The sequence below is a fragment of the Erpetoichthys calabaricus genome, chromosome 13 (genome assembly GCF_900747795.2).
Source record: "Erpetoichthys calabaricus chromosome 13, fErpCal1.3, whole genome shotgun sequence".
NCBI lineage: Eukaryota > Metazoa > Chordata > Cladistia > Polypteriformes > Polypteridae > Erpetoichthys > Erpetoichthys calabaricus.
The window spans coordinates 38,578,084-38,605,926 of record NC_041406.2 but is presented as its reverse complement, the minus strand read 5'-3'; the positions used below and the strand labels follow the sequence as shown (position 1 = coordinate 38,605,926).

Below are 27,843 nucleotides of genomic sequence, written 5' to 3'. Positions count from 1 at the left end.
AAGATAAGTGATTGTAGCCAATTTACTTGGGTTTAACCCAATTATCTTTTTAGCCTTTGAAAAATCAACTGAGTGAACCTCTCAGAATATGATGGTATACATGCTTAAAGGAAATGGACAAAAATAAGACACTGGTGTTGCTTGAGAATAAACTCTAGTCACTGCTTTGAAAAAAAAATAATGCAACTAATATACACGTTTCAAAAATGCTAGCATGAGAAATATTTAATAGGAATACAGATAATATGCAAAAAAATTATTAGATATCACAACACACAACTGCTACATTGAAAATGCTTGAGGATAATAAGTAAGATTTAATGTGTGAATTTATAACTACTAGCCAATCCGCGGCGTACCATACGCCGCATAATCAGGCTGGGTTTTTAATGATTTTTAAGCACAGGGAAAAAATTAACATTTGAAAAATCCGGAGGAGAGGGGAAGGACGCCCATTACGCCCCATCCGTCATGCTAGTCTGCTGATTTCTCGTTCAGTAACCTGTGAGTAGTGATGGGCGGGGTGAAGCCTCGCGAAGCATCAACACGTTTGAAGCAATTGTGTCGGAAATCGTATCGAAGCTTCGAAGCATTTAACACTCACTTCTCTAGTGACACCTCCTGGCCATTTTCATTAACGTTACAGAAACTTATGATACACTTGAATGACGTCTGTTAAAACTCGTATTGCTTTTATTTGTTCGCAGCTACAGACTGACAACGAAGAGAAGGGTTCGTCAGCTGCTTCTAGTGTGTGATGTGTAAAAAATATAATATAACTTCTTTAACTGCCTTGTGGCGCTGTAGTAGTACGGCTGCTTTGCAGTAAGGAGACAGTGGAAGATTGTGGGTTCGCTTCCTGGTTCCTCCCTGTGTGGATAGCAAATTATCCGCGACAAACAAACTGTTTTACACGCTGCAAACCAACCCGCGGCGTAGTATACGCTGCTTTTTCAATGTTTTTTAAGCAGAGGGAAAAAAATGAACATTTGCAAAATCCGTAACGCTGCTTTCAGTAAGTACAATGCACACGCGTTTAGTTTGTTGGTGACTTTTTGCCAGCTGTCTTTCCTGGTTTGGGCTGTTTTTGCAGTGTTACCGCTTGTGCATATTAAATCTTGAATTCGTTTGAGTAACTAATTAACTAACTAACACCCACCCACTCAGCTTGTGTGAAAAAAATGCGCCCGTTCTTTCATCATTTTTTTGCAGCAATATATATTGTGTTTTCACTCAGCGCGGAGGTGCGCATTCATCTCGGATTATTACATCCAGCTAATCTGCTACACGACTGCGTTTGAAAAACCGACTTATTCTAGATGAGTTTCACTGGCATTAATGATTAGGAATCATCTGGTTGGAACAAAACACTGCAGCCACAGGGGTTCAGCAGGACCGAGTTTGGGAAACACCGCTGAAGACTCGTGGCTCTTGCCAACTCACGGCGTATCATATGTCGCATAATTATGTATTGAACAGAAAGTGAACACTTTCTGAACGACACAGTTGTCCAAACAGAAGTGAAAGTAAAATCGAGCCTGGTGCATTCTTTAACTGCATTCTCTGTCTTGTAGCGCAGTGGTAGTATTGCTGCTTTACAGTAAGGAGACTGTGGAAGATTTTTGGTTCGTTTGGGCTGCATTTGCAGTGTTACCGCCTGTGCATATTAAATCTTGAAATCCTTCGAGTAACAAATTAACTAACACCCACCCACCCACACACACACAGCTTGTGTGAAAAAATGTGCCCTTACTTTCATCATTTTGTTGCAGCCTATCAAAGACTTGCTGCCCCCAACTCAAGGTGGCTCAGAGGTCCATGTGTAGCGTACAACAGATGAACATAAATGACGCCGTTTTTTTTCGAGGCGTCGCGTCCCAGTTAGTGGGCGTGGCTCTGCGAGTTGTCGTCGTATCCAATGGTCATAGAGTTGGTGGGCGAGGCTCTTTCCTACTTGTCGGCGGCTTAGTGAATCCACGCCTCTTCCTGCGTGCTTTCATGGGTGTCTTGTTTTGGTGTGCGTGCTTTCATGGGTGTCTTCCCCTTCTGGCGTCGACTTTGTGAATTATATATATAGATAAATACACAACAGGTATACTGAAGAATGATTAAAAAAATACCAATACATGAATAAATTGGTTAAAGGATGATGGTACACATGTTTAGGACGACACAGAGGTCTAGTGTACCTGCTTCATATAAAAAACATTTAAAAAAAGATGGATGGTGCTGGCAGATTTTCCAAAGGATGCTTTGCAGGTAGTACAGAACCAGATGGCGGTCACTCTGTCACTGAGTGAAGAGAGAACACTCAGAGGAACAGATCCTTTACCATAAGCATTTCTTTTATCCTTTAACAATTCTTTACCATAAATTTTAACATCCATCCATTTTCTAAGCCCAATTCATAGTATTGAGATAGTTCATTCCTTGCGCTGAGATAGGCTGCCCATCACAATTTTAAGTCAGTAACTTTGGTCAAAACTTAATTAATTTTAATCCATGGTCAGCTTGTGCTCTGTGTAAGTCAAATCATTTCAAGCTTGCGCCTCGATTCACAGATTATTGTCCACTCCAGAGCAGACACTCGATGTTACAAAATCAATGTTGGAAGTGTACTTGTCTATTGTCAGTTGGACATTTAAAAACAAAAATGGATATTCTGGAACTCTGACCCTTTATCATCTCCTGCTCTGTTTAAATTTACAATATATGCTGTAACACTGTTACATGGTGTAAAATTGTATTAATTTATTGTATATAGTTCTTTCTACTTACTGTAAAGTATTGGTGAAATACATGTTGCATGGATTACTGTATGCACTGCAAGCTGCATTTTCTTGTTTTACTGTTGGAAAAGTGTGAGAACTCAAATTACAGCATCCTAGTGATACAGGGGGGCACAATTATAGATGTCAGGGCCCAAGACAAAACTATACTAATGGGTCCTGCCTTAGCCTCATAACTGTAATGAATTATTATTATTATTATTTAACAACACCACTGCTAACAGAACACTATCAACGTGTATTTTATAACATAACAAACAAAATGCAAAACATTATAAATGCATATTACAATATGTAACATTTCAAGCCAAATGCAAAACCTTACCAGCAATTATTTATTTACATTTTATATTATCGACTCATTTTTTGTAATACTGCAAACAAAATGTGACAAAATATCCTGTAACTTCACCTAAAACAAATACTGTATAGTAAATAAGAGATCACATTTTTCACCAATAATTTTTACAGAATATACGTCCGAGCTTTCACAGTCATGTGAAAGTCATTAAGGACATCTGCATAAATTCAGCTGACGTGTAAGCTCCCATTCAGACAACACTGCACTGTTTCTTAGCTCATCATGACACAAGTAATTTTTCATGGATTTCAAACTGCTATTTTTAAAAGGACTGGTTGGTCAGCTACTGGGGAATAAATTAAATCTGATTGAGCAGGGAGGTTGCTTTTGTCTTGTGACAGAGAATGGAACACTATAAACAGGAAGCTGATTTGGATAATGGCCCGGTTCAAGTCATTATACATTTCCACCTTTTAATTATTGTCATTACAATATTTGATACTGATGGTGCCATTAGAAAAACCAATGAATTTCAGCATAGACAATTATGTACACCCCACAAGCTAACATGTCTCCAGTTTTCCCATTTTCTCCCCTGTCGGTGCCCATGTGAGACAGCAAATAAAGCAACTAAACTGCACCTGTTATACGGTATGAATAATACCATAGCATCAACCCCTTGCAGTGAAGACCACAAGTAGCATCTTTCTAGGATAAGCAAAGCAAAATGCAAATTCACAGTTTTGGACATCACAAGAGCACTGAACAAACTGGTTATGATACTTTACAAATATATAAAAAAATTACTTTATGTCTCACATTACTCATTTGATAAGAACAATAAAATATATTTACAGCAACTTTAACTTCAGTACAATACTGAAGACCTTCTATTTTCAAATATGCAATGAATTCAAATGATCTAGGATTAGCAGAAAGATCTATTACCAGTCAAATGTTTTAGAACGCCTCAGTTTTTATGGAAATGCACACAGTTTAATGTCATAGTGTTTTAGGAAAATCAAGGCAAATAAACTATGGCAAATAAAAAAAAATACAGTGAAACCTCGGTTTGCGAGCATATTTCGTTCCGGAAACGTGCTCGTAGTCCAAAGCACTCGTATTTCAAAGTGAATATCCCCATAAGAAAAATTGGAAACTCCGATGATTCGTTCCACAACCCAGAACTATTCATATAAAAATGATTAATACAAAATATAAAGTAAAAATACATAAAACAAATGAACCTGCACTTTACCTTTGAAAAGAATCATGGCTGGTGTGAGTGAGTTTCTAAACTCTTGTGGGATTTCACCCAACGGGACGACACGTGGAAGAGCGTCCCAAAGCAATCGCAGTCTCTCAGCGCTGTAGCAGTTCGCCGTAAATGCTATAAGCGCCTGCCGTCGATGGGTGATACAAGGAACAAGGAACATTTTAAATGTGCAGGGCCCTGCCTGACTGCTGTGTCTGTGTATAAATAACCACGCTGTTGCTGTTTCAAGCTGAATAAAGCTGGTGTTGCTAAAGTACTGAGACTCAGCTTCATGTTTTAGGGTGCAAGACGGAGACTCGCACATCATAGCACACACGTGCGCGCGAGCACACACACACACACGAGCACGCGCATGCACACACACATACACGCGAGTGAGCGAACACACACACACACAGTCACAATGCTAATGCTGTAGTAAACCGTATACGCTCGTACGGATGTTGACTATATGAGTGAGGCACGCCGACTCAGACGGAGAATAGGAGACGATTGCCCACAATCCCGCAGCGAGAGAGAGAGAAGAACCATCAGCTCAGTTATGATCACATGACGCTCAGCAGACAAAGCGTATACATACTACTCGTACTGCAAGACCTCGCTCGTTTATCAAGTCAAAATTTATTAAAAATTTTTGCTCGTCTTGCAAAACACTCGTAAACCAAGTTACTCGCAAACCGAGGTTCCACTGTAATAATACGGAATCATTAAGCGTACATAATTTTACTCCAATTTTTGATTCATCAGAGTAGCCAACACCTTGCATTATGAACCAAAGATTTTCATTGGTGCATAAGACTACTTCCAGTCTGCAGTAGTCCACAGCCTGTCTTTCAAGGCCTTATTTTGTCCTTTAAGGAATGGCTTTCTTACTGCCACTCGCTCTGTCAAACTGCAGCACAAAGTCTCCTCTTCACAGTAGAAACAGACTTTTTTTTTTTTTTTTTTAGCACTGTTAAGCTGTCCTTGAAGCTTTTGTACTGTGAGGCACCTATCACACAAGCTGGTGACCCTGAGAAGCTTGTCTTCTGCTTGGGTTATAACTTTGGGTCTGCTAGATCTTGTCTTATCAGAGTTCCTTCCAGTTTCCAGTTGTTTCTGGATTGTGTAGGACACCACTGTACTAACTGACACTTCGATTTTTTTGCAGTTTCTCTAAATGAAAGGCCTATACTTCTAAGAGTTATAATGCTCTGTCTCATTTAATTTGTTAATTGCCATTTTCTTGCCATTATCACTGGAATATTGTCCAAGAAGGACTTTGGAGGGTTTAGTAACACAGTCTGTTCCAACTCTGCATTAAGGCAGACGGAGGGTTAACTAATCAACAGACGTTGGGATACCTGTGCAAACTGTTTGCTTCAACTTGCAAGGCTTAATTTACTTTAATTGCTGCAGAACATCTGTAGGTTGCAACCTATTAGTTGTTCCCTAAAGAAGACTCATTTGTAATATTCTGAAATTTCCTTTTTTTCCATTTTAGGTCATTTGTTGCATTTCAAGTGATTAAATTTGGAGACAAACTGGAAAAACTGAGGTGTTCTAAACCTTTTATTTATTTTATTCTAAACCTTTTATTATTAAACCATTTATGTTAAGGCTTATCCCCTGTTTCTACTCAATACACTTACTTTGGCTAATTTGACTAATTTGCACTTCCCAAGTTCTCATGTATTTTTTGATGACACACATTCTCTTTACACAGCCTTCATTTATTTCACAAGTTGTAGTGTAAGTCAGTCATTAGAAATTAAAATATCAGTGACTCTGATTGTGCTGTAAATCCCAATGAACAATTATTTTTGGTTGTTGTGAGCAGCATAAATTTTGAGGGGGCTTTCATTTGGGAGTTGGTAAGAGAACAATCGAGGATGTTTAGTAGCATCTGTGTAAGAGACAGGTTTGATTTTGTTTTCACTCTAGTAATGTGCAGACATATTACCAAATAAAGCAAAACCAAACTCAAAGCCACAAAGCAAAACACAATTTAAAACCAAAAATCGTTTCTTAACTGATTGTGTTGATTTTTTTTAACTCTATATGTTTAAGACATAGTCTCTCACAAAGTCTTTCCTCTGATTAGTCAATGTTTGGAGGCTTCACTGTGTGCCTTGCCTTGTTTTAAGGTGCAATTGTACCAATTTCACAAACTGTAATGGTGAACGCCATATTTCACCTGACATCATGCAGTATCTGTAGTAATAAAATGGTGGTGGCCACTGAAAACAAGAGAACAGTAAAAGTTCAAAACTACAAAAAATGAAAATTAATAACATACCCAAACCATATACTGTAAAAAAATGTACATAAAAGAGAAGTATACAATTAATAACCTTACTGAAACAAAAGCAATCACAAAAAATTAACCCGCAATGCATTTCTGATGCAATTATTTCTATGTAACAGGATTGGAGGTCTTATAATTAAGGTAATTTGTTGTGTAGAGCCAAGTGAACAGGATTATTGGCTGTGTGATAACTTTCTCTGTCTGGAATTTAAATTATAATTTTCAAATTTAAGTCAGCATTGCTTTTACCTAGTCAGGTTTAGGCTACTATTTTCTGAACAAAACAGATATTTCATCTCTTCATGGAGCCTGTTAAAAATAATTTGCCACATTCCTAACGCAGCAGACTGAAACGTGAACTGTGGTCTTCAATCAGAATAAATGTACAGGCTGGAAGACATCCTGCTGATGCCTCAAACACTTATCAAGATGCAACACCTTTTGTTTTCAGTTATATGGCTACCGGAGTTGTAATAGATAATTTAAGCTGCCAGTCTTCTTTTACAGTTCACTGGAATGGTCACTGATAATAGTTGCTTTTCCTTTTTCACCTTCAAATAAGAAAACCTTCTAATATATTTTTTTTAATCTAAGTGATATATATGAAAAACAAATTAATGACAAGTATAAAGTGGCACTGGCGTCCTTTAGAAATTAGTAAAAAGTACTTATTGAGAGTTTCGTATAAACATTCAATAACACTTTCTAATGCTAGTAATATAAGAAGTGTCTGATGGGAAGTGAACCTACTTATCAAGGAGTAATTTCCGGTACATAGTTTTCCTTCTTAAGTATAACAGACCTTGTCTGTAATTCCCGCCAACTTTCAACAACCACCACCACATTTGTTTTAATAGCACATTTTCATGTGAAGGAGGTAGCTCAAAGTGCTTAAAAGATGTCAAAGAAGTAGTTACATGCAAATAAACACAAATTAAAATTAAACAGAAAAATAATACATAAATAGTATAGAAAAATAACTAATGCACACTTAAGATAGACATATAATTAGGAAAAACAGAGTCCTTAAACATAGAATTGTTTTTTAAGTCTGCAAATGTCTAATGATAAGGTTAGTTGGTCAGGGTGGACAGAAAAAACAACAGTAAAGCTGGAGAGAAAAAAAAAAAAGAAAAAATCTGTAGGGGTTCCAGGCCACAGTTTCCACAGGGTGTTCTGCCTAAAATAACGATTTTAAGTCATTGTTTACTTTTATTTATTTGTTTAATTTTTATTAAAGGCTTCAATGCAGTGAGTCATGCAGCAGGTTGGGGTACCCACTTTCATTCAAACATCACAGGTGGAGAAACAGGACTTTGATCAGGTGGTGATGGTGCAAAACACCACCACAGAAGAACTGGAAAATCTGCAACTGTTTCTCAAGTTGTTTCTTGAAATCCTCATTACATTAACACTGAGTGCACCTCACAGTGGAAACATTGCAAGAATGCAACTTGAAACTGTTGCCTCACCCTTCTTATTCACCAGATTTGGTGACTTCTGTTTCTTTATTGAGAAGATGAAATAACTTGTGTGGCCACCATTTTGACACAGATTATGCTGTTATTAATGAGGTGGTACAGTGGTGTGATTCGCAACAAGTTTCATTCACACACTGAAGGCATCTGGATGTTGGAACACTGGTGAGAGAGGTGCGTTCACTTTCAGAGAGACTATACTGGGAAATCCTAATACAGCATTGTTCTGTACCACTTCCTTCCCAGGTGGGCTCACTTACCATTAGATGCCCCTCGTACTTTTAGTATTATTTATTGTATTATTTATTTCAGCTCTTCTTCTTTTGCCACAGGCATTCTTAAATTCTGTTATGTTACTAGATTGACAGTTTGTTTACATTGGCATCAGCTAAAATAAAAGCAAAAATACCTCAGGCAACACAAAAAGCAAGCACCTTAGTTTTGATGTTACTCCACTGTAGCTTATGCAGTGATATGAAGTTAAAAGCTTCAGTGCTGGAATATTAAAACATAAAATGTTACGGTCTTATCAACTTCAGTCAAAAATTATTGATTACTTTACTGTATCCACTCCTGATATTTTTTAAGGTTGTGGAGTGCTGGAGCCCTATTTCATCTGCATCAGGTGTAAAGCTTCTGAGCACACTAACTCATACTGGATTGGTTTAGAGTTGTCAATTAACCTAACATCCCCTTCATTAAGATGTAGAAAGAAAAATGAATTATATGGAGAAAAACATGCTGACATGGGGGAGAGCATGATAAATCCACACAGACAGTGATAAAGATGAGGTGCAAATCCAGTCTTCTGGAGTTGTGATGAAACCACATTAACCACTCTTAAAGAAAATTAGTAACACTTAAGGAACCCTCACATTTTACAATTAAGTAATATATTTTGCTTTCATAAATGTGTCAATTCATACTTTACCTCAAAGGTTTTTGTAAAACACATATTTTTTCCTTGATTTTAAATAAATATACCTTTTAAACCTTCAAATGAATAAAAGCAAAAATTCTCTTCAAAAATTATATATGCAGTTATGGACTAAAATAACAAGTAATTGAGATTTTAATATTGTTTGCTGTTTTTCCAATATTGGCCCCATAGAAGGCCTTCTGTATAATAAACTTCGTGATCTTTGCTGTCCTTTAAAATAGAAGGAAACCACATGTTTAACTTTATAGATTAAAGCTGCATTTCCACAAGGAATAGATAGATAGATAGATAGATAGATAGATAGATAGATACTTTATTAATAATCCAGCAGTTTCAAGGTGGGGTGTATGCTTGATTAGTAGTACTTCATGATCATAGAACATGTGAGTGGTGATGTGTTGTGAGTTGAAGAAATTAAGAGTGGTGACTAAAACTATATATCCTCCTTAACAAAATGGAGTAAAATCATTTTAAAGTTTATATACGTTAAACTTTTCTCAAATACAGATTACCATGAGCATATCTGTCATGAAGTATGATTACAAATGTGCAAAATTGTGATGTCTTTACTGTGACCGTATAAAGGTCAGTGTCATACACTTCCTGACTGTACAAGTTTGTGGATTAAACAAAACTAAAAAATGATTGTTTAAAGCTCTCTCTGGTTTTGAATTTTTTTCTGTTCTTCAACTGATTTACATCTTATGTTTTAGCTTTGGTTGCATGAAATATTCTGTTGGCATATATACTGTATAATGACAGTTTCAGGTATTGATTTTTAATAAATTTGCAAATTTGACTGAAAACATGTTGTGGTATGCGGCTGGGGGTCAGACCTGGCCGGGACGCCTGGAAGGACTGGGTCGTGGCGTATTTATCCTCCGGGCCACGAGGGGGCAACCGCCCTGGAGTAGAAGAGGCCCACAGAAGGGGAGCAGGGAGGCTCAAGACCGTTGGGGCCTCTGGTCACCGCCAGGGGGCGCTCCGAGCCTCATGGAGCCCGGGACTTACTCAATTCCGCCACACCCATGGAGGACGATCCTTCCAGGGTCACCTGGAGTGCTTCCGGGTACTCTCCTGACTCTTCCGCCACACCAGGAAGTGACGTCAGGCAGAGCACCTGGAGCTCATCCGGGTGAGAATAAAACAGGCCGCCTCCCTCCAATCAAAGAGCTGGAGTCGGGAGTAGGAGCAGGACGAAGCTCCTGGAGAGAGAGGACAGGTGGCCCAGGGACAAGGAGAGAGAAGGCCCAGGAGAAGGGAGACTGGGGCTAGAAGCACTGTGTGAGTTGTGCGGGACAGTTGTGTTGTTGTGTGGAGAACTGTGGAAGAAAAATAAACCTATTTTATATAAAGATGCGGTGTCGGTCTGATGGTGTCTGGGCAAATATCACAATGTTTACATTTTGTCATTATGAGTAAGAATACAGATTGATGGGCGAAAATGGCAAATTTATTCATTTAAAATTAATACACAAAATAAAGTGTACAAAAAATGAGGGGGTCTGAATAGATTCTGAATCCACTGTACTGACGCAGTTTTGAGCATCTATATTACTAAACGACAGTTTAATTTATGCACGGATGGCGGACGCACCGAGTGCATGCGCACTGCGCCGCGGACGGAGGACGCACCGACGCGCATGCGCAATGCGCCCCAGAGTCAAACCCAGCGGTTTCCCAGAGTCAGTGGGTGGCGCCCAAACAACACAACCTGTAAACTAAACGTGCTCTAATCCACTGTGCCAGCAGTCGGTCTCAGCAGAGGCAAAGGAGTCACGGCTCCAAATGGACAGAGCTCAACGATTTGTAATACAAAACCGAGCCCGTACTTCCCAGAGTCAGTACGTGGTGCCCAAACACCACAACCTGTAAACTACACTTGCTCTAATCCACTGTGCCAGCAGTCAGTGTGGCATATGTGAATCACATAACGGTAATTCAGTATTAAATGTAAGTTGGATTATGCTTCCTAACAGTAAACGACGTCTACCTAACGACACAGCCACAGAACAACAAAGACGAGACCGCATGGATAAAAACAATACACGGAGGCTCCTACAACGCCTTGGATTTGCGATTCTTTCGAGAATCGCGGGCTTGCTGGTGTCATTTAGAAGCCAAACTGCTGATGACCAAAATGTGGTGGCTCATAATTTGCTTAAATAAAACCATTGGAGTTTTGTTTTCTGTGTGCTTTTGGCACAGCCACTGCTTGTAAGTCATTGATTGCAGGCTTTTCATTGCTACTTATGATGGCATCATCTCTGTCATGCACACATGGTGAAAATCATGATGGATTTAAATGACAGTAGTAATTTTCAGGAGTCATGAAAATGTATGTACAGCAATAACAAAGACAGCTTCACATAAAGTTTATTTTGTATTTGTATTCAGAGTTCAAATTTTGTTTTGAATACTGATATTGGGATTAGAAAGATAATATATGCAACTCTAAGCCAATCATAGGAGAAACAAAATCAGGAGGAAAAAAAATCACCTCAAGTTCCAATTTTATTGAACTTCTTCATATGGACTTTGCCCAGAGAAATGCATGTTTTGTTTTTTTATTATTATAGATAAAGCAATTCTGACAGTTTTAGCTGCATAGTTTTCTAGTTGCACAACCAACATTTATTGCCAGAAAATGACCTCAGGATCACAAAACATTTATTTTGCTCTCCATGTTTTTGCACACTTTTAAATGTAATTATAATAGTAAGCATGTCATCTTTTTTTAGTAGGTAACTTGCCACCAGTGCGTTTACTGCTCAACTGACTTTGATTTTATGGCCGTCATATAGACTGGCCACAGCCTATTTAAGTGGAAATTGAACATAGTAAGCAATGGAGCCAAACTGAGCCATAACTGGTACAGGTATGACCAAAACAGCACATACAACAGAACTCTTTTTTATCCTTGTATTTATAAATACACTTTACCACAAAGTGTCACTGTCTGGAAGAAGAAGGGATTGTATTTGTGAAAGTCAGAGAGAGCACTGCATTCAAAAACACCAGGTTTTGCCTCTCACATGGGAATTCATAATCTCCTTAACTGATTACTAAATCCAGCTTTACTCAGAAAATTATATCTGCCAAGGTGTCCAGAAAGATATAAAAATCAATAAAATATCAAGTGCAAATGAGTGCATCTGATATAAAATTCAGCATTGACAAATGCATGTTTCTTGCATACGATATACTGTAGTCTGGTGTTGGAATTAATTTTTATTGGCCTGGGATGAGACGTGACTTTTTCAGAGAGATACTTTCACATCCTGTGAGACGAGACTTTGTGCCAAGAGATTTAACCACGCCCGGGGCCACAAATAAAGTACAAAGAATAGATGATAAAGTAGAATGTTGTGAAGAATTCAAAAACGTTGGCGCAATACACATGCAGAGCAGGTTAGAGATAATGAAAGTGCTAAAATGCGAAAGTCTCAAAAAATTGATAGTAAAGATTGCATTAGCACAAACAAATCAAACTTTTTACTCAGTGAAATAACGCAACAGCAAAAAAAGATCAAATACATTGTTCAGATTTAAACTTTTAAGTTGGAGACTTGTAGATCATCTAATTTGTGTTGCCATCAGGGAAAAGTAGTGTTTATTCCCAATGTATAAGTTTTTACGCAAAAATTAAAAGATTTGCTGTTTGGTGAAAGTGAAATCAACATAAGCGAGCAGCAGACACATGGAGTGGCTGGCACATTGTGCAGGCCGGGGGGTTGGTGAGCGAAGTGAGCATGGGGCAAAGCTCCCTAGTTCTTATAAAAGAAAATATATCTCTGTACAAGCTTCATAGTGTGGAAAAAAATACTAGACAGACAAACCATTTTCTGGCCCCATATTATTCAGTCCAGGGGCTCAGAGTTGAAACCTGTTTCAGCAGCAGATGACCAGGTATGAACTGACACACTCACATACATAACAGCATTCACTAAGACAGGGAAAGGCTACATTAACCTAACAAACATATTTTTGGAAGATTGGAGAAAAACTATCGTACCTGAACAAAAACCCATGCAGATAGGCAATGCATAAATGGCATAGAAACATTGTCCAGGCCTGGTATCCAAACCCAGCATTCTGAGGGGGTTGTGAAGCAAAAGCACTAACTGTCAAATAATAACTTTGTATCCAGCAGAATTTAATTACTACTTCAAGACAATGTAGGATTTAGTACTTATTTCTGGATCACTTTTGTACTCAATGGCCATCAAATTAGATACAGAAAATGCAATAATATATTTATATCAGACTGGCTTTTGGTGTCATCTATACCAGTGTCACTTTTGAAGTAGAAGTGCAAACCTATCAAGATTAACAATGCCATAAGATAAGCCCCATCATTAATTCAGGTAGCCCACAGTGCTGATATCTCACCATCCACATCACTGCATTACCCCTCTAAGGTACTGGACAGGCTCCACTGAGTGCTTGATAATTATTTATGTCTTCTGTATAGCAGCTTACTTGCCCACTAATGATAGCAAGAATAATGATGCTGAATGTGTCACTCAATAACAAACACCTGCAAAAATCATACACGGGTAAAGAAGAAAATTATAATTTCCACTATGACACTGCTGCAAAATCCAGGAAAGTATGCAAAACAGTTCATGACAGTTTATGTGCAGGGCATGACTTTCAGTTATTATGTACATTAGGAAAAACCCTGCACAAAAATCCATTAACTTATTTTCAAATACTGTTTGACATCATTAAACTGGACAATATAGATGCATATTTTTGTTTTGTAAGACTTATGCCACCACCCTGATGAAAACAAATTTAGAAAACCCCAATTATATCAGACAGCATACCGAAACAGAGCCCTACAAAAGACTACGATAAACTCAAAGTAAATGAAAGTTGCTAATGCCAGATTGTGCAAAGACGGTTTCAGCATGCAGTTGTGTCCTAACATTGATTAACAGCATCAAATCTGGTCACAAAGAGATGATTAAGAAATATGCTGAACTGAACAATACACCATTGTAAATTTTAAAACAACATTCCAGTTAAGAAAAATCTAATTTCAGTTACTGCAGGTGAGCTGTTTAAGTGAAAAATGGCAGTTAGCAAATACTGAATTACAAATGCAGGCTGATACTAGACATTACTGCCATGGTGTTTTGAATGTAACAGCAGATGCTATTTGGGATTCTACATAAAGTATCTTAATTTCACCTAGCATCATCCAGCTAAGCCATTTACCAAGTAAAAGCATTTTTCTGACATGAAATTGTATTTATCTGATAAATCATTGAAAAAGTAAGTGGCACAGATGCGACTTTTCTTACAATTAGGCTACATCTACACCACTACATTTCCATTTAAAAACACAGACATTTGTCAACATTTTCACCTTTCAGTCACAATAACCTGATATTTTTTACCCCCAAAAATGGAGACTTTTCAAAATGCTTTCCATAGCTGTATATTTTTGAAAACACCAACATTGTGTTGCAATTTGAAAACGGAGATGCTAATTGCACAAAGAGCAGTTCATGATTATTTGATGATCCTTCCCTGATTAAATCCTGCTCATTATAATGTCTTATTCCCTGATTGGTCACCCTTCATAAATGAAAACCATATTTCAACAAAGCAGACATAGAGGAGTTGCTTTTGGAGGCAACTGTTATGTTGCCTAACTGCATGTGTCCTAATTGTGTTTTGTATAGCTTGAATGCTGCAACCAGCATGCTGAACCAAGGGTAAAGAAATGTTAGGAAAGGACTGTTACTACTACTACTACTACTACTAACTACTACTACTACTACTTACTGATACCCACTGCAATGGGGATTTTCATTATTTAGCCATTTATTACCATATGTTTATTGTTTCCTAAAAATGAGTAACGTTACTCACTTGGTTCAAAAGAAAAGTGAAAAAAGTAAATTCAGAATCTGTCCAATTTACAGGCATTTTTCAAATAGCTAACTGTAAAAAACAAACAGGGCTTGTTTGTGTAAACTCTTGACTTCTGAAACATCACAAGTTTCTTGATTGGTTCCAGCACTGCAAGGTCAAAGCATCATTCTCTATATGTAGTTGTCATTTCATTTGTGGACTTTTATGACTTTATTCACATAAAAGCCAAATCACTACATTCCTATATTATCAACATTGGTTTTTCTTCACACATAATCTTGACTCAATAATCTTCTGGTAAAAATGTAGCTAGCCTGCATGTGTTAAAGGAGCTACAGAGTTATAAAGTACAGTTCATGAGTTTATCCAAATCTATATATAATGCAAAGTTGACTGAATGACTGACTGACTGACTCACTCACTCATCAACAAAATAGATATTTCCCGTTTAGGTAAAAAGCTCAAATTTGGCAGAATGGTTCATAAGACACTTGATACCCAGTAAGAAATGACATTTCAGTTTATCAGTATTTAGGGGTAAAAAACATCTCAAAAACTATTTGATTGAGTTGACTGAAATTGTTGAGGTTATAGAAAAAAAGAAAATTAGTCGACCCATATATTTTTATTTGTCAGTAATAATACTGTAGCGAGTTGGGTATTCTTAGGGATCACAACCTTTTTTCTGCTGGGCGCCGAGAAATAATCACACGGAGAAATGGGTCTGCTGCTTTATGAAAATGAAGGCTACTACCAGCAGACGAAGCTCAAAAAAAGACATGTTTAGCATGTTCCATCCTTGGATATGTGCAGTACGTGTCGGCTTCTTCTTACTCCTTACAATGTTTTATTAAATACATACAAATTTGATGTAGTGAGCAATGTTGCTCTCCTTGGATTGTCAGCTGCACTTATATACATATACAGTACATTGAAGAATAGGCTGGGAGGGAAGGGAGACATTTGGTGGTAAATTATATGAAGTATTCTGGAGAACTGGGATGTCCCTTTGGAAGCCCAACCACAATGTACCATTTCACTCAGGTTTGCAAAGCAGAAACAGGGACATGCAGGTACAGAATATTGGCCCATTAAAGCCCTGTGAACAACACAAACCATGAGTGACGGCATGCCTCAGTCAGTTTAAACTCTTTTAAAAGAGTTCACCGCAGACAGAACACAGAGGAGGTGGACACTGCAGTACTTTTTAGTGGGCTACTACTCATCTCTTTCAATGTATACTTAGGGTACCTGCATTGTTTCTAGTGGCATGTGTTGGAAGCTGCAGTGGGGGAAATCTGAACTCCCACAAAAAACACAGCCTCAACTATATCTGGGCTGTAGAAGTTTCACAGGGGACATATTTTGTGATCGAAAAATTGACTGTACTATGTCACTCTGAAATCCCAGCTAGACTAATATGTCATGTAAAAGTAAGAACGAAAGATAAGTAAGAGCAAGATACTGACAAAACAGAGTACCGCCAATAATTTAGTTTGATTTCAAACACTGGGACATTGTACATAACTCACGATATTATTTCTTTTCAAATGTTTTTTTCTGTACAATGCTTACAACATTCAACTCACTGCATGTGTCACGCAAACGTGCAGCCTATAAATGCAGTGTTGTATGTAACAGGTTAAACTAAACGACGATTCAGTGAACACTACTATTGATCTAAATCTGCCAGAGCTTTGTAATGGTACAAGATTACAGATCAAAGCATCACATTCGATTCTGATTGAAGCTACCTTTTTTACCAGATGCACTACAGGGTGAAATATTTATTGCCAAAATTCCCGTTATTCCTATTAGTTACCTGTGTGAATTCAAAATAATATGATTTTCTGTAAAATTGTGTTTAACCAAAGACCATCAACAAAAGCCAAGGTTAGTCACTAGGAAAAGCAAGAATTGATCTATGTTTTACACATGTATGTAGCATAGTTAAGAGTAACGACCTCCAGTGAACTGATAATATTAACCAATACAAAAAAAGTACTCGGTTAGTTACATAATACTTCTGATACATTCAATTACATGCACTACAACCGAGTCCCATTTTCCCAGAAAGTTTCCTAGGCAAAGCTAGTGTTAATGAAAACATTCATTTTCATCCTTGCCATATTATTCTAAACATTTTGTTCCTGGTTATATTATTCTTAAAGGCATTCTATGCCCAGGAGGGTTAAGAAGCCATCCATGTACAAAGTTGTCTCCTGGAATATCTACAGGTAAGACCACCCTTTCTAGCCACATGACCAAGGCCTTACTGATAAAAGGTAACAGCTGGAAAAAGGACCAGCCGTTCCATTCAATCTGGCTGAATAAGGATGAACTCCACCCTGTGAAGAATGCTCATTGTTGCATGGCAAATTTTAGCCATTGGAAAGCTAGGAACATGACAGAAAAGACCAGTGAAGCCTTAAAAGAAAACAACTTTGTGGCTTGAAAAACCTTACAAGCTACAATAAAAGACTTTTACCACGTGGAACTCAATAAATTCATACTTATTTTAATAGCCTGGCTATTGGTTGAGTTCCCTTTCAGTAGTTTGAGCACCCTCAGAGGCCACTCTATGGTAAACAAAAAACTCACATGTAAATGCATGTATTGTGATATCAAATTAAGATAAGCAGAGGACATAGTTTGTACTGCAGGTATTTAATTGTTTTTTCACTTGTTTCTGCCCTTCATCTCTCACATCAGTATAGGCTACACTGAAATTTCTGTTGATTAACAACAGATTAATAATTAACAGTAGCAAAAGTTCAAGAAAAAAAAGTAACGGTTATCATTACCAAAAGGGTCAAGTTTCTGAAGCAAGAATTTTATTTACTGCACATCAAACCGATCAGAATTTAGCATTACCATAAAAAGTAAAAAATGAGAGGTGATAAGGGCTTTAATAAATAGGTCAGACAGAATTTTATACAAAAGGTTAACTTATAAATCACGCTTGACTTAATAGACCTTAATGTTAAATTCTACGAAATAACCAACTATAATTTGTGTTCTGACTAAAAGTAAAAAATCTGTCAAAACAAGAGCAGGATTATAACAAATTCAAACAGAACAACACAGCATATATTACTAGATGTTAAGTCTGCATTGTACAACAGATAAGACTTCACCTCAATGCAAGCATTTTTAATATATATTGCACATATTAACTATAATAAAACTTTAATTAAAAAGTGAACACTTCTCCATCACAGACATGTGCATGACCTGCACACAACGCTTAGTTTCTTTTCAGTTAGGATGATGCTTATTTCCTGTGACATTGCAGTGATTAGACAAATAATTAAAAACTCCTCTCTGACAGCAGTTTAATCACTTTCCTGTGAGGAATTTGGCTTAAAAAGGATAGCATGCACACCTGCTGTTGCAATGCAATGCATTTCTACAAGTACTTTCTCAAAGTCTACTACATTCGTGCATCAAAAGAAAAAAGGAAACACTAAACATATCAAAAAACAATCTATAGAAAATGTATGAGTCAAGGAAAAAAGGCAAATACAATAATGATGAAGAGGTCAAGCTGAAAGAAAACACAAGTGTTGTTTACACTAGTCACACATTTCAAGGGTACACATGGAAAGGCAAGTGGCAAGCCCAGCATCTTACCACCGCCAGCACTGAAGGGCTAGTATGAATTTTCATTTCTTTCTTTTCTTAGCTAGCAAAATAAATGAATGTGCTAGATGACCAGAATAACTGTGCTTAATCTAGCACAATATTTGCTGTCAGGAATGAAATACATGTAGCTGCATGCATTTCCAAAGAGAGTCCTGGACTGGTGAAGCAGGCATTACATTAATGGTAACTAAGCCCCTTGAGAGAAAACAAGCTGACATATTTGATATAAAAGCCAGAACAATCACTGCTAAAGCTCCATGTAACATGCAGCCGTGTGTGTGTGTCTGTCTGGTTTTTTTTTTTTTTTTTGTTTGGGGGTGTCCTGAGGTGAAGCTCTGATGAGCCGTCTTTTGTTCAGCTATCCCCCCCCCACCGCTCCGAGGCACAGAAAGTGTACAAATTCATGTCCACCACAAAGCCATAAAAATGACCTTCAACAGAAGTGAGACAGTACTACTTTAAAATAATCTATGTATAATTTCAAAGCAGCTGACTTTAAATGAAGGTATCACAAGCTTTTTACTTTATTATTGAAATAACAGTATATAATATATAAAGCATATGTATATTACACATATGCAGTAATAATTCTATATTATTATATAGTGTATTTATATGTGTGTGTGTCTATATACGAGGGGGGACCCAAAAATAATTTTGTTGTTGTTAGGTTATTTATTTATTTCCGGTTATTTTTGGGTTCCCCCTCGTATATAGACACACACACATATAATAAATATGTGTGTGTGTGTGTGTGTGTGTGTGTCTATATATATATATATACATATACATACACACACAAACATGCATATATACATATTTATACAATCACAGTATTAAAAAAGACAGAAAAACACACAACTAAAGTGCAACACAATAATGCTGTGACTGGATATGGTTTTACAGTTAGAATTTACAATAAACATTGTATTTGATCCTGTTCTCAACGTCCCAATGCCCATAGAGGGGTGTTTAATAATAAATAACACCAACAAAAACATAATATCTTGATGTCAGATTTATTGGGAGAAGTAAGAGAGCATACATAAAAAAAAAACCAAAACAATTTTTCCCATTATACTCATAGTGGGATAAGTGTGGACCCTGTCAAGTATTTAGCAAATCCATACATAGCACAAGAAAATAGCAAAGCAAGGCACCACAATGGAGATGTCACAAAGATATAAACAAAACACATGCAACACTTTATTAAAGAAATTTTAAATCCTATCCCTTTACTCTAAAATTGACAGTTCAGGAAATAATATTTGGTTATGCTAATCATCTTATAGTCTGATAAATTTGAATATCCCCTGCGCAGGAAATTAGAAGTGCAAATTATACTTACCTGAAATCATCTGGTCCATTATTATTGTCTGTCCAAAGCCACATAGTGATGGAAATGTACAGAAAGGAAAAAATAATGTTCAAGTCCTAATATTAAGGTAGTAAAGCACTGTTAGCCAGTAGCTCCAAATGTGCTATTTAGTGAAAACAATACTCAGTGTAATCAAGTACAAAGACCTGTGAAATCATCCCTGTTATTGTATGATTCAGACCCAAAGATAAGTGTTCAGCTTTGCTTATGTTTATATGAGTATTTAAGCCTCTCTATTTTCTAATTGGGCAGGAGCTTGCGCTGTATCAGCCAATGATAGTGGAGCTTGGTCACATGTATAAATGGTGAAGAAGAGAGGTGGGACAAAACAATTGAAAGGGGAGGGGGGTATGGGGGGGGGGGGCTGGTTGTGCGAGTCCATTTATACAGAACCGCTACAGTGCCATCACCTCATGTTGATCTACAGCACTGGTGTATTATAGTAAGATCTGTATATCTTTTGCAGCCGATGTCACAGCACCCAGACTGAGTGATCTCAAATCCATCAGCATCTCCATTTGTCAGAACAAGCACTAGGCTCAGTAATTAGAATTCCATTGCCATGGAAACCAGTTAAATGCAGGCAGTTAGATTTGCTTAAGAACATCTGCTGCCGATTCAGCAGCAACCTCATTTTACAGTATATCTCTGTCTGTAGCATCTTTTTTTTATCCCCTTTCCTGCATGTACGGTAGCATTATCATATATTATTTACGCTACATGACATGCCTTCCTAAAGGCATGTAGAGGAAATATTTAGTCAACTAGAAAGCAATGAAAAATAAAAAAAGCATTCATGCTTTAATATCATAACACAAACAGAACAAATATATTTCTACTATGTACAATGAAGGAAAGGTAATATTATTTAATACTGGGTTAATTTTAGGATATACTACGTTGTAAGTATTATGAAGACTGAAAAAATAGGAGATAAAGCTCTAAACAGGACTTCAGGCCACTGCACCCATATAACACAGATTTAATTTGCTTCTATAGCCGTCAAAGCAACATTGCAGAACCAGAGGAAACATCTCAGTACGAGCAGTATTGCAAAAAAAACACTGTTCAATTGTAAGATAGTAGATTTGTGGTTGTAATCAAGAGCAGAACACTCTGTAGACATCGAACAGCACACTACCTGTGTCATACAATTTTGATACTATATTTAGCTATCATAACATAAATGGAAATGTTTGATTTTTAGCTTAATTGAATATTACTTTAATGAAAGTTATTATGGATAGAGACGCCTCTTTCTACAAAGCCAAACTCTAATTATGCTAAAATCTGATGTCTAAAATGTAGAACGTTTTTCTAAGCTAATCAGAACTAATTGTTATTTTAGGTAGACTAGGGGGCTTCAACCCCTGCTCGCTTCATTCGCCAACCCCCGAATTCTTTGCGAATTGTTGCTATTTCATTAGTTTCCCTTTTATTTCTGAACTTCTGTAAAAACAATATTTGGAATCTTTCGAGTCCCAATGTGCTGAATCTTTTTAACGAGGTCCGTGAGATGTGTTTAATGACTTTGTACCATAACTCAGGATAGGTTTCTCTGTTTGGAATTTCAGCACAGACCAAACGATCTACATCATCAGCAGTTAATAATTTTTTTTGCAAAGTAACCAATAAATGCATGTGAGGTAAACTCCGTTTCTGAAATTCTCTCGACTTAAACTTCAAAGCCTTACAATATTTATATACTTCTGACATATCACCTGTGTCCATATATTCGATCTCTATTCGCCTTTTCGTTATTTCTCCGAGTAATAATTTCTCTTTCTTTGCGCTAATGTGATGTTTACTTTCTTTGTTTTGACACTGTCGTTTCTTTCTGCTTTCATATTCTGTATCTTGCTCTGCATGTGTTTCGCACCTATGTTTTTTTGAGTCTTTTGAGTTTTCATTATCTCTAACCTGCTCTGCATGTGTTTGGCCCCCTTGTTTTTTAACCTCTTTATGACGTTTTACTTTGTTTTCTATTCTGTCTTTTATTTCTGACCTCGCTTTATCCTGCTTTTGTTTCAATGACACCTGGTCCATGGTGATTATTTTCTCTTTTTCGAGTAATAATTTCCATTTGTTTGCGCTCCTGCAATCTTTACTTTCTTTTTTTATACTTTCTAATTTTCCTACTTTCATATTCTTTAACTTTCTCCACATGTGTATCTCACCAGCGTTTTTTTTTTTTTGAGCCTTTCGAACTCCATTGCTTTCATAATCTCTAACCTGCTCTGCATGTGTATAGCGCCAACGTCCGGATTGGATGTGCTTTTTTTTTTTTTTCCAATTCCACTTGTTCTGGGCTGATAATTACTTTCCTTATTTTCTGAATTTGCACCTAGATTATTCTTTTTCTTTTTTGTCTCTCCAACGCTTTTGAGTCTCTTTTCTCCGCGCTGCTTTCTTCTTTGCATAGTTGTCTACGTTTCATCTATAACGTATTGTCCTTATACGCTTTATATGCGCTGAGAGCTCTGGATCTGTGTGTCCTCAAAGCCAAAACACGACTGAGTGTGTTGCTGCCCATGCTCTTATTTGGTTGTAAGTAGGGTGTGTCTTGCAAGAATCTCATGTTCTATGTCATTGCGAGACAGTCCTGGGTCAATCTCTTGGCACAAATTCTCATGTTTAAGGTCCCCGCGAGATGCTCCGTGGCCAATCTCTTTAGTCTTGTGGGTCTTTTAAGTGTCTTCCGCGATCTTAACGTGAAGATCACGTCTCGATGCCCTACTGTTTCTCTGCAGGATTTTTTTTCATAATAGAGAGATACACCCCTTCCTTTGAAGAAGAAGAAGAAGAGGAAGAAGATGAAATTACCTATGTTTCTTTCTGGTCAAACTTTTTACTAAAGACCAACCTACAACTTTCTTCTAAATTCTCTGCTAAAGGCAAAAAAGTGTTTGATTCCCATAATGAAAACATACTAATAGCTACAATAGTATTTGATTGTGGCAGAAGCCAGTTCCAAAGTTTATAAACTGAATTGTTGTTATATTGCATTTGCAATATATATCCAGTGGCCACTTAATAAGGTATACATAATTGTTACTGCCAACAGACAGCTCCTCTAAATAGCCACTTTATGTAGTTTCACTCTATATAACAAGCAGATATGCCAAGAAGTTTAGTTGGTGGTTAATTAAAATGGAAAGGTTTGTGATCTAAGGAAATTTGACCATGCTGTTATTGCTAGTGCTAGGCCTAGTAGTTTCAGTATCTCACAAACAGCTGCCCTCATGGGATTTCCTTGCACATTTACTCAAATAACAGTTCTAAAATATAGTGCTGAAGGCCATCTCTGAATGTAAAACTACCATGCCAGGTTCATTCATATGATCTAAGAATTGGCTATAGTGGGCACATAATTACCAAAATTAGATGACTGAAGACTGCCAACATTTCACCTAGTGTAACCAAAATCAATTTCAGTTGCAACAGACTGAAAGCAGGGTTAGAAATTGGCACAAACAGCCTGAATCCAAGGACAGGGTTCGGGCTAGAAGAGATGGTGTAATTGCATGGAGAATGTCTTCTAAGCACATATTAGGCTTCTTTATTCTAACTGGGTATCATTTGAATGTCATGTCATACCTAACCGCTGTCAAATGCATTTTAATCTGGTTCACATGACATCACATTGATTTAAGTGTACACAAATAACCCGTGTGGTTTCCAGATTTTAATGCATTTCAGGATTCTCTGGATACAAAGCAGGTTCATACCAGGTAGTAGGTGTACCTAATAAAGTGGCTACTGAATGGTTGGAGTAAAAGGAATGTCTTAGGATAAAAGACAAACTCTGACACAAAGTTGGCATATATAAGAATATATTGTATGCAATACTCTTAAGAGGAGACGAAAAGTCTTCAGGACTAACTAAAACAAAGCTGAAACATTTCATTAAAGCTTAATCCCAACACTAGGAACAATGTAACAATATTGAAAGTTCAATTTAATTTCTATAGGAAACCAAATTTCTAACTAATTCCCACTCAAAATGTCAGTTATCAGTTTATGTTTAGCCACGTGTGCAGCAAAGCATATACTACATGCTCACTGTGACTGGAATAACTAGCAAAGTGGTAAATATGAAACATTTTCATAAGAGTGGAATATTACCCTTATCTGAAAAACAGAGCTGAACATATTTTCAAGATTAATAATAATCAGGAGGAGGAAGCTCAAATATCAATGGCAAATGTAAACAATCAGCAGACAAATAAAAATCAACTGTTAATAACAATATACTTATAAGGATTTAGATTGTAATATTACCTGTATTCACAGGATCATAAATAACATTCTGTTTGTGGGTGAGGTAAATGCATATCTGATGTGGAGAAAATGGCAGAAGCCACAATTCATACAAAAATGTTAGCAACCCCAACAAATTAACAGACGTTCACAAAGTCAAATCACAAAGGCATATAAACTAAAATCAGCAGCTAAAGCCAGACAGATTTTGCAGCAGATTCCAAAAGGAATACTGAACAACTTCTGGAAAAATTAGAAACAGATAAAACCAGTGTTTAAAGAGTTTGTGAACTGACACTATATAAGGGGTCTTGTTAAAATTAATTTATCCAGAAATCATTTTCATTTGCACATAATGTGAGTTACCATAGCTGTCAGCACAATGGCAAACTTCAAAAAAGACTAATTTTCCAGACCATCTGTGAACTGACCCTTAGTGTTTTCAGTTTGGGTCAATTTACAAATCACTGTGTCACTGTGGTTCTTCATCAGTCATCAATTAATTGATCTTCTGAGCCCATTATATCCATCACAGGGTTACAGAGAGATGAAGCCAATCAAGGCAACACCTGACGAATGGCAGGAACTAAACAACCCTGGAGGTGGCGCTAGTCTTTCTAATGACTAATCACATGCAGTACTCTTCTGCAAAACAAATTCTTGATTTTTTGTCTTCTAACTGTGAGAAAAAACTGAGTTGGAAACTCACAGGATTGATTTTCTTATTTGAAATTCTATTTGATCTTTGAAATAGTCACAAATGAAAGCTGCTTTTATATATTTATTGTATATACTAGCGACTTGGCGCGCGCTACGCTGCGCGTTGGATGACCACAGTTGAAGGACTCCCTGTTTAAACGCACCTGGCAGTCGTGAACTGGGTCCTTCATCGCACTGCATTTGATTTTTGCATGGGAAACAAAATTTCAAAACAAAACCCATGATTCACGAAGTGTGGGACGCAGACTAATCAGAATCGCATACATTGTGTAAATGGGTGTAAAGAAGAGGAGTGGAGACGCGTCGTTGCGGTAATGTCTCTGAGTGGTGAGTGTCAGTTTGTTGCGAGCGAGAACGGTGAGAGCGTTCACTCGGAGTTTCTTGGGAGACCGTACGTTTCTGTATATTACGGTTGTTTTGCAATCGTAAGGACCTGTCGTCGGGTGTCTCATTGGCACGCTTTTGCCTCTTTCTTTCGCGATCACGGCGTAATGTGTCCTCTTTCTCTGTAGGAATTTGTCTATTACGGTTGTTTTGCAATCGTAAGGACCTCTCGTCGGGTGTCTCATTGGCATGCTTTTGCCTCTTTCTTTCGCGATCACGGCGTAATCTGTCTTCTCTCTCTGTAGGGGTTTCAGTTGCCTTTCGTTGTGCGGCAGAGACGCGTTGTTGAGCTAATCTGTGTGAATGCTGAGTGTCCGTTTCTTGCAAGCGACTGGCACGCCTTTGTCTGTTTGCTTCGTGATCACGCTGTAATGTGTCCTCTCTCGCAGGAGCAGGTTCAGTTGCCTTTCGTTTCGGCATTGTTCGATAAGGTCTCCTCCATACAAGTGCACATGGGTAGCTGAAGACGGAAAGGCATAGTGGGCTGGAAGGGAGAAAATAGAAAATCGCGGCTTGAAACACCCATCCGACTCAGACGCGGGGCTCGAAATACTCAAGTGCACATGTAGCAAAGTGTAAATGTTATTTATAATTTTTTTTTTTTTGTTATGAACTTCCCCAAAAGAGTTGATCCCTGTAAATAGTTAATAGTATATCAACAATATAATCTGCTGTAGTACGGGCGTTAATTAGCGTCACACCTCATAACCTGCATACACCACGTTTTTGGCTCTAACGCCAGAAGCGCGGTGGACGCTGTAAGGGTAGGTTGTGGTTTCTGTTTCTTTCGTGATTTTTTTATTTCATTTACTTTGTGTTAATAATTTATAATCGATTTCATTTATTATTTAATAGGCAGAGGGGAGAAGACGTTAATGTGACGCTGTCTATTTTCTTTACTTTTGTTTTGAAAAGGTATGCTATATATATATATATATATATTCTTTAATTTTCACTTGTTGAGAATATATAATTAGGATTTTTTTTGTATAAAGTCTATGTGTATTGTAAATAGTTCTCTTTGAAAAATTGGATTAATTTTTTTTTTGTAAATAGTTTTTATATGTGATGTGTTTGTATAAATAAAAATGCGAGAAACGCGGTGGACGCTGTAGGGGCAGAGGGGAGAAGACGTTAATGTGATGCTCTTGTCTATTTCTTTACTTTTCTTTTGAAAAGATTTTCGGGAACAGGAAAAATAAAAGCAAAGGGGAAAGAACGGAGGGGATAAGCAGGAATTCTGAGAGGGGAAGGACTGGGGCTTTTCTACGGGGCGGCTATACAGCCAAAAGGAACCCAGACCCGGACACCGCGCTGGGCTTTTATTATATAGATTTATTGTATATATGTGTATATATATATATATATATATATATATATATATTTATTTATATTTTAACCCTTGTCAATTTTGCCCACTGGAGCAATGATTTGAAACACTCATATCAGGGGTAGCTTGATCTTACATTTAATCAAAATAAATAAGTAAATAAAAAAACCTTTCAATTACAGGAGCAAATAAATTTATTTGGACATATGATGCTAATAAGAGTAGTCAGACAGTTTATCGTTTTATGGTCTTTCCGTAATCAAAAAACACATAAATAATCGCAAGATTAAATCACAATTTCCTAATGGATTACTAATGGCTGCATAAGGTCAGTCAAAGACTTTCTTTGTTTACATACATGAAGTGAGAGGATTGTTTGTTTGTCTAGGAAGAGGGGACACTTATGAGATTAAAAATAATTATTAAAATATGTCTAATTCTCATTAACGCTTACGAATCTTTAGCTAACTGAATTGTTTTTCAGAACTATGTAAATATTAGACACTAATACATAACAAACTGGAAAAATCACAAAGTACAGAATCACTTTTAAGGAAATAAAAAGCCATGTTTCCGATATGTAATAAGATTTCTTGACAACACTTGTGTCAAAAGCACACCACTTTCCTGTTGCCTCAGTAAGAAGAATAATAAACAGTGTGATATGTGGCCGGCCTTTCATCCCAGCCAATACCCCCAGGCCGCCAGGTGGAACCCTCCCTGCAGCATGGAGGTGCCCCGAATGCCAGCAGGGAATTATGGACATTGGAGTTTTCCTTTACAGCCCTGCTGGATACCACGGGCGGCGCTAAAAGGCGCTGCAGGGAGGAGCAGCAACTATTTGCCTTACGCCCCGGAAGTTCATCCAAGTCACATGGACGAGAGGAATGACGTGCTTCCGGGGTGAAGAAGAGTTTTTTATATGACCCGGAAGTGTTCCTAGTCACGTGGACAGAGAGGGTGAAACACTTCCAGGTAAAGGACTATGGGAAATCCCACACGTCGAGCTGAGCTGGGAGGAAGGGTGGCGAAGTGTCTGGGAGTGTGGAGGATTGATTATTGTATTGATTAGTTTATTGAGTAATTTATGAGTATTGTGGAGTGGAGGGTGCTTTGTGCACGTTATTGTCTAAATAAAAACAATATTTGGACTTTTACCTGGTGTT

At 37.4% G+C, this 27,843-nt stretch overlaps 1 protein-coding gene across 5 annotated transcripts in view; it reads right to left on the bottom strand.

Moving 5' to 3' along the window:
• Positions 1-27,843, bottom strand: part of elmo1 (engulfment and cell motility 1 (ced-12 homolog, C. elegans)) — a 516,270-nt gene that overhangs the window by 129,073 nt on the left and 359,354 nt on the right. Inside the window, exon 1 of one of the 5 annotated variants that reach the window (XM_051935960.1) lies at positions 19,954-20,154. The exons of the other annotated variants lie outside the window; for them this stretch is intronic. The gene's annotated coding sequence lies outside the window, so the exon portion shown is untranslated. Of the gene's footprint in view, positions 1-19,953; positions 20,155-27,843 lie in introns of those variants that run through there. 5 annotated transcript variants of the gene reach the window in all.